The sequence below is a fragment of the Peromyscus eremicus genome, chromosome 8a (genome assembly GCF_949786415.1).
Source record: "Peromyscus eremicus chromosome 8a, PerEre_H2_v1, whole genome shotgun sequence".
Lineage (NCBI taxonomy): Eukaryota > Metazoa > Chordata > Mammalia > Rodentia > Cricetidae > Peromyscus > Peromyscus eremicus.
The window spans coordinates 46,338,665-46,346,682 of NC_081423.1; the positions used below are offsets into that span (position 1 = coordinate 46,338,665).

An 8,018-nucleotide genomic window follows, 5' to 3' on the forward strand; every position below is an offset into this window, starting at 1 on the left:
TCCATGAGACCAGAGAGGTGACAGAAGAGTGCCTACATATCACAGCATTGTTCATTGTGCCTGCTACAGATTTAACTGGACGGCGATCCAAAGGCTGTGCTGAATGAGATAAGAAGAAATAATATAGTATGCAGTTTGTAACTTTCACTTTGTGCTCAGATAAATAACCTGTAGGAAAGCAGAGAGTATATAGGCATGTATATGTATATATAAGTAAGAATATGTGTACATATGTGAGCATAGTGTATATACATCTGCATAAATATAAAGAAAATACATAGGCTGTTATGCTATTTAGCATTCCATCATTGTGACAAAATACTAAGATAACCAAGCTAAAAGGAAGAAAGGTTGGCTTCAGTAGCCCATGGTTGCTCGTCTCCATTGTTGGGCCTCTGGCAGCACAGTGCATCATGGTAGGAGCATTTGGTGGAGAAGGCCTGTCCACTGCCTGGTAGCCGGAAAGCAAAAACAGGAACAGAAAATGTCTGGGATTCCAGTACCTCCTCTTCAGGGTACATCCACAATGTCCTGACTTCCTTACCATAGCCTGGCCTCCTAAAGGTTTTGTTGCATCTCAGTGAGCTGAGGCTCACCCCCTCCACACAGAGATCTTTGTGGGATACTTCCACACTGCCGCCACAGTACATCTGGTAGCAGCATATATGTGTAAGCAATTCCGGAGAATGAGGTAACTGAAAGGCTATTAGGGTGGTTGGGGAGAAGATGAAGCGAACTTTCTGGGTGTTTGCATTTTTGTTTGTTTGTTTTGTTTTTGTCTTGAAGTAGCTAAGCATAGCTTCTAACCAATGGTGGATGGAACATTTACAGCCAGGGTCTGATCAGGCAGGGAGGCGGGAAGAGCTCCAGGGTGAAGTGTTTGCTAGAAATGAAAGCTTTCATGAAAATGCTCAGGCTAGGCTTTATACTAGGATATAGTGAAAAAGCTGTTTGGAGACGGCTGTCCCAGCCATGTGGGTGAGTTGGGACAATCCAGTCTGTGGTCTTGTTTCCTCATCTAATCCAGGAACGTGAACTGCGGACCTGTGGAGCTCCTCATAGCCTGCACTTCCTGTGATTCCACTCACCTCAGTTATCCGAAACTTATTTCCAAGGGCATGTACTCCATGAGAATCTTGAAGCATTCTCCTGGAGAACTGAAGAGATCTTAAATTAAATTAAACCCATAAATAAGAATTAATACAAAAAAAATCAGAAAACTTCATTTGCAAGCAAATTCTTGGTAACTCTTTTCATTGGAGGCTAAGCATACACAAAAATACACATCTCAGAGGAAATGCACAAGTTTGCTTTGTTGCCTTTACAAAATCTAGGTTGATGTGAGCAAAGTCCATCTGAACAAAATTTTCAGACCTGATATCATTGCTCAAATCCAAGAAAACTTTTCCTGCATCCATATGGATTGGCAGCCAGCTTAATGAATCTGGGGAGGACAGTGAATGTGCAGGGAGAGAGCTCTCTGGGAGATCCAGATGAGTCATACACTGCACTTGGGAAATCAGCTGAGCAGAATGTCTGCATATTGTGACTCCCATGAGATAATTACTGGCTTTGGAGAAGCACTTGAGATCTCAACAAGCCTTGAAGAGACCTGTGAGGTCGGGGAGGGGGAGATGATGTTGATTCCAGGCAAATATGCAACATAATTGCTGACATTTACTTGAGTCTGTAAAACATGGGCTTCGGTTTCATATGGAGAGGGTATAATGCTGGTACCTTTCTGTTCCGCGGCCTCTCCTGTACCCGAAGCTTGTTCCACCTGGACCTGTAGTGCAATACTCTTAGGTTCTAGCCTAGTCACACTCAAAGCCTTAGCTTGGCTGCTTTAGGGGTTTGTGGAAGACAAAAGGGGGCACAGCTGCCTTTTCTAGGACGTAGGGAACACACTAGTCCTCTCCCTTTCAGTGGTAATGTGGAGCTCCTTCTGTATTCATCATCCAGTGTACCTGGGTTCTATCTTGGCTTCTGTTCAAACTGTTAGGATCTACTCTGTAATTTTCAGTCCCGTTTTCTAAAGAATTAAGCAATGAATGGCCAGACAATTGTGTCCATCAAGCAGGCGGTTCCAGCTAGTTTAGGACTCATGAACACTAAGGGCACCCCAATGACCCTGAGGGATGAACGTCACAGAAAGGACGGAGAGTCACACCTAAGCACCTTGGAAACAGGAGGGTGCCTGGACACTGGAAAGGTTTGTAGGGTGTAGTAAACTAGGTTCCCAGTGACATGGTTATCTCGTGAGTCTCATGGGACAATCTGTGAATCTCAGTGAGAGTTTTGCAGCATCAGCTCTAATGACTCAACCACTCTCTCTGACTCAAGAGCAATCCTCCCAAGAAAGGATCTGCCTATATTTGTTTCTGTACCCGGCAACCTCCATGCGCTGGCCAGCCTGCCTAGAACTACCTGTTGAGCCAGAGGCTCGCCAGTCAGTGTGACTCAAGAGTGCTGGAAGTGGGCATTTAAAGCATGGCCACTATCTCAGGTTGGGCTCAGAAGCCTACCCCATGGAGTCCCATGAAAGTGATTCGTCAGGAAATGTGGTGAGGAGAACAAAGGGAAATGGGGATGTGGGTGCAGAGGGGCAGGAAGGAGAAGCAGGAGGTGACTTTGGATCCTTTCCAGGAAGAGCTCTAGAGACACTGTCTGTCACATCCCTGAGTGGTGCCAGTCAGAGGCAGCAGAACCGGGGTATCTGTGCCCTGGACTCTTTCATCTCTGGTCAAGGGTTGGCCTGAGGCACAAATACCCAGGTGCTTTCTGATTTCCTTGTGTCAGCAGAACAGGTTTTGATGTTCCGAGACCATCTTTCTTCTACTGGTGCAGGAGCCGACTGTCAAGAGTGACACATCTTTGGGTGCCCATGCTCTGGACAAAGACCCTAAGATCCCAGGGGATAGGAGTTGGAGAAATGACTGTATTGACTACAGCCACCTGGAGACAGCCAGAACAACAACAAACTTGGGCAAAGCCTCAGCTCAGGTTGTAGAGAATGAGGTCCATTGGTGCTACTTTTCTTTTTTTTATATTTCTTTTTTTATATATTAGTAACATCTTTTTTAAATTTTGTTTTATAATTTAATCTAATTTTACTTATTTCATCTCACAGTCTGCAACTCAGAAAGGGCTGGCAGAAGCCAATGTAAGCCATCAAAGGCCATCACAATTCATTCTCAAGCTAGCAGGAGCCAGCCTCTGGCTGTTACCAGTTTATAAACAACAGATAAATGATCTTAATGTGGTGATATATTGTGTACCCCAATAACTTATCTGGAGATTGGAGGACAGAGCCAGCCACTAGATTAGATACAGAGGTCAGGCAGTGGTGGCATGTGCCTTTAATCCTATCACTTGGGAGGCAGAGATTTGTCTGGATCTCTGTGAGTTCAAGGCCACACTGGGAACAGAGCCAGGTGTGGTGACACACACCTTTAATGCCAGCACTTGAGATCACATGCCTTTGCTTGGGAAGGACACATGCCTTTAATCCCAGGAAGTAATATGGCAGGACACAGAAAGGTACATAAGGCATGAGGAAACAGGAACTCACTCTCTGGAGGCTGAGGATTTCGTAGGGGTAAGGACTAGTAGCTGGCTTGTTCTGTTTCTCTGATCTTTCAGCTTTCACCCCAATATCTGGCTCTGGATTTTTTGTTTTTATTAATAAGACCTTTTAAGATTCGTGTTACATCTTAATAATGACAGCAAGAGTCACTGAGTTTCTCACCAAATTACTGAGAACTGTCATGTCCAATATTTTGTAAAAACGTGTGGCATACTTATCACTACCTGACTCCATTCTTGTTTCCAGAAACTCCTATCAATTTAAAGACCTACAAGGTTTACTGCATAACCTGTAAATGAGCAATTTAGGACTCCTGGCCAGGGATGCTTTTCTACTTGTGAACTCCTAAGAGATTGGGTTTCATTCAGACGTCTGTGTCCACAAAGGAGCCTACACTATCCAGGTTTGTCTACTGCTCACCAGTGGGTAATCTCTAAGAACGGAGAAGGGATCCACTCACAGTGATGCAAACATTTAACACCTATTCTAGTGAGGGTAGGAATGCACACGTACATTTATTATACACTAAAATTCTATTAATGATCCTATAGGATGTAATTTATAAATAATAAAACATACCAACATCCCATATTTTACATTCCCTGTAGTGAATTGATTTTTCACAGACTATTCTATTATTGTGTCACTGGCCAAGGTATTGCTGCAGTTAATGAACCAAAGAAACTCCAACATGAATGGGCTGTTATACTCATTCATGGTAACAAGACCAAAAGGCGTATTTTGGAATGAATGAATTTGAGTTGAAGTGAAGTAGACATATGATGTGATGTATGATGGGATGGTATGAGTGTCTTCTTTACAGACTCAGATAACTCCTTTCAAACATAGGAGCTAATTCAGCGGCTATAGACACAAAGTTTAGTGTGTGTTCTCCCATTCTCTCTGTCTCGCTCTCTGTGGTCTCTGTGTCTCTCTGTTTCTCTCTCTGTCTCTCTGTATCTGTCTCTCTGTATCTGTCTCTCTGTATCTGTCTCTCAAGTCAGGGAGCAGCACAGATCTCGCTGTAGCCCAGGGTGGCCTCACACTTGTGATCCTCTTGTCATCTCAGAGTCCAAGTACTGAGATTACAGGTGTGGGTTCCATTGCTTTCATGGTAGAGAAAATTTTGATGTGCTTCCTTGTATAAATACTGCTGCTACAGTAAGTTTTGAAAAACCACTGAATTCAGCATTGGGAGTATTAAAAAGGATACTATTGGGTTGTATTTCTGTCATGAGAACTCAACAGATCCAAAAAGATTCAAAGATAAGATGAAATAATTAGGAAGTGGGGCATTTCAAGTATTTATCACCACTGATTCAATATAATTGATTAAATAATAAATTCATTTAATTTAGTGTTTGATAACAATTGTGCTTTGCAACCAATGTAGAAAAATCCTACGGATTGAAGAAGACCTCTTCCAAACCATTCTGGACCAGTTCCAGCACTCCGCCTGGCTTTCATTGCCTCACATGCTACTGAGGGCTAAAAAAAACGTTCAGTGATGTGGTTTGGTGTTCTGTCTCTGTCTTATCAAATTTCCAACATCCCCCCACTGGCAGCCAAACATAGACACTAATTTTTCTGACTACTGAAGATCTTGTTGACACATGTGGATGAGACACAGTATATCTCTTATATCTTAGGATAATGGGTGTTTCTCTGCTTGGAGACTTATGTTCATTAATAGTTTTTACAGGATCCTAGACAACAGATCACACACTGACCTTAGAGCCGCGATGTCACAAGTTGACTCAGCCGCCATCCGGTGTTTTATTTATTTTTAATATACACTACAAAATACAATACAATACTATCCATAATCAACATTTATCCCTTTAGGACTTTTCACAACATTAAAATAAATCATTTCTCTTCCCCTCCCTAAGTCTGCCCCTTTATCTCTTTCAGATTGTTGGAATTTCAGCTATAAGGCTTCAGATGAGTCATTTTTGGCTGTTATCATTGGTGAGTAATTTATGATATGGGACTATCAGTAACTACCAGGACTTTCTAAGATGAGGTCTCAGGGCAGTCCTTGATCATACAAGAAAGTCTTCAGGCACAAAGACAGATTAATCACGTTGCCATCTCGACTTCCGAGGCAGCTGCTGAGTGCTTCCTCGTGCATCTTGCTTGATAACTTCAAACCTGGATTTCTTTTCCCCAGAGTTCTATTTCTCCATGGAAAAAAGAGAAGCAAGTCCCACAGCAAGCCCTTTCAGAGTCTGTCCCATTCTCCTGGAGTTGCTCTACACGGGCATCTGAACTTCTGTTTTTGAGGCAAGACTATCAACAGATCGTCTGGTCAATTCTCTTCCTTTTGGGGTGGATAAAATGCCATTAGCCCTGTATTCTAGCTCACCTTGGGGATTTATCCCATAATATAGTGCCAGTAAGTGCCAAAGGAGATGCTGGTCCCTCTCATCCAAGTATTGTGCCCATTCATTGAGTAAACATATGTTAGATGTCTGTCGTGAACCAAGCATGGGGATGCTACAGATAACAGGAACAAGCGTGGGGATCTTGAGGATAACAAGAAGGACGTTTGAGTGGAGTGTACAGCATCAGATAAAGAGGAAATACCATGCGTGGGTTTAGAATTACATGGTCCTAGGTTATATTCCAGCTCAGTCATCTAGTGTGATTTTGGTCAAGTTACTTGCCCTTTAAATCCATGTTATGGGTTACTGTGAGAAGTACAGATGAGATGGTGTGTGTGGAGGTGGAGCAACACACATGCCCTCCAAATGGTTCTTGCGACTAAGAAGAACAGTCTCCATCATCACAGGACTCAGTCTAATGGGAAAGGCAAAATGTGAACACAAACGACCAGTGGATGATGACAGGCCCTGTGAGAGCTCACTACCTTCCACCTGATTGGAAGCAAAGCTGTGAGAGCATGCCATCCTAAGTACTTTCATCTGCTAAAATGGGCTTCGACGATACATAATCTTGACTGCATTTGCAGACTTCCACTCTCTAGACCTACCCCAATAGGGTGTGCCCTATAATATCATGCTGAGAAAGTCCACCCAATTGAAAAAGCTGACTGCAGTACACACCCTTACAAATAGCCTAGTAACATAAGCAAACACTGCAGTGACTGTTGATGCTGTTTTAGCCCTGCTGTAAATGATAAAAATTCCTAATGGATGCATCACACACCCAGCCAAGTTTCCTGACTAATCCTCCACGAAGCCCTTCTCTGTGATGACGGGTATTCCGTTCTGCATTTTAAATCCATTCTGATCTCCTATGCAATTTATAGATTGAATTTACCATTTACAAAAAGGGTAGCTTTCTAATTCAGAACTCATAGGAAGTAAAGTCCTAGACACTGATGGTATAAATTTGAATAAAATTCTTCATATTTGTTTCTAAGCAATTTATTTCTGAGGACAGAGACAATGAGTGCATTTTTGAGAGCTCATAATATTCTAAAATGCATATAACAAATACTTCGTTTGTCTCTTTTGCAATGTGAACATTCCAACTCCCCTCTATACGGAGCAACAAAATATGGAGCTAAGAGTCTTTGGAGGGCACAAGAAGCCAGAGCTAGCCTGCTATATAAATAGTGGTTTTTATTTTCTCTGCTTTAATATTCCCTTTTCTCTCCAAAACACCCCATCACCTTTACACCTTTTTCATTTTTCCATGACCCCTCCCCCGACCCCCACACACTTAGACCATATACTTAATGGTGTAGCCATCCTCAATTCTCACATCAGAATGACAGACATTGCTGTGGGAAAAGCCCAATGATTGGTTGAACATATTTTTTTCTCTTTTTCACCGAAACACGTTCCTAGTCCTGAACTGTGTTCAGAATTGCAGTTCTGAACCATAGAACTATTGCCGTGGGCTGAAGCAGGTTTCCCACGGTGTGTTCCATGAAACACTGATGTCTCTGGAGATGTTAAGCATTCTAAATACTTAAATCTTCAGAGTTAGAGTGCCATGGGAAGATACACTGACCTATTAAAGATTCTAAGAGCACCAGCGTTAAAGAAACTTGCCTAACTTTCTCTCCCTGCTAGGAACACACAGATCTGTTCAGGTAGCGAACTCTTATTGATTGACTGGTTGGTTGATATTGACTGAGTTCATGGTGCCAGGAGAAACATGTCTCATCAACATGAATTCCTTTTTTTTCTTCTGTTAAAGAAATAAAGGAAGGGATTCCGACTATTCCAGCCTTTAGGGCTTCCCTTCATACTAGAAAAATGCGGCCACAGGCTCCCTGCTCACATCTTCATACACACTCATGCTTAACAAATACTTCTCGTGTTGCCTCATTCTCCTTCCTTTCTCCAGAGTTCTATTTTTCCGTGGGAAGAAGAGAAGCAAGTCCCTCCAGAAGTCTGTGCCTGGAGTTGCTCTACATGAGCATCTGAACTTCTAGCTGGTTTTGAGGCAAGACTAT

The 8,018-nt window shown here is 42.6% G+C and overlaps 1 long non-coding RNA gene across 1 annotated transcript; it reads left to right on the forward strand.

The window, feature by feature from the left end:
• The first annotated feature begins 3,835 nt into the window (after positions 1–3,835).
• Positions 3,836–6,688, forward strand: LOC131916098 (uncharacterized). Its single transcript, XR_009380500.1, has 3 exons — positions 3,836–3,989; positions 5,501–5,557; positions 5,760–6,688. It is a non-coding gene; the product is annotated as an uncharacterized LOC131916098 (long non-coding RNA).
• Positions 6,689–8,018: the final 1,330 nt, after the last annotated feature.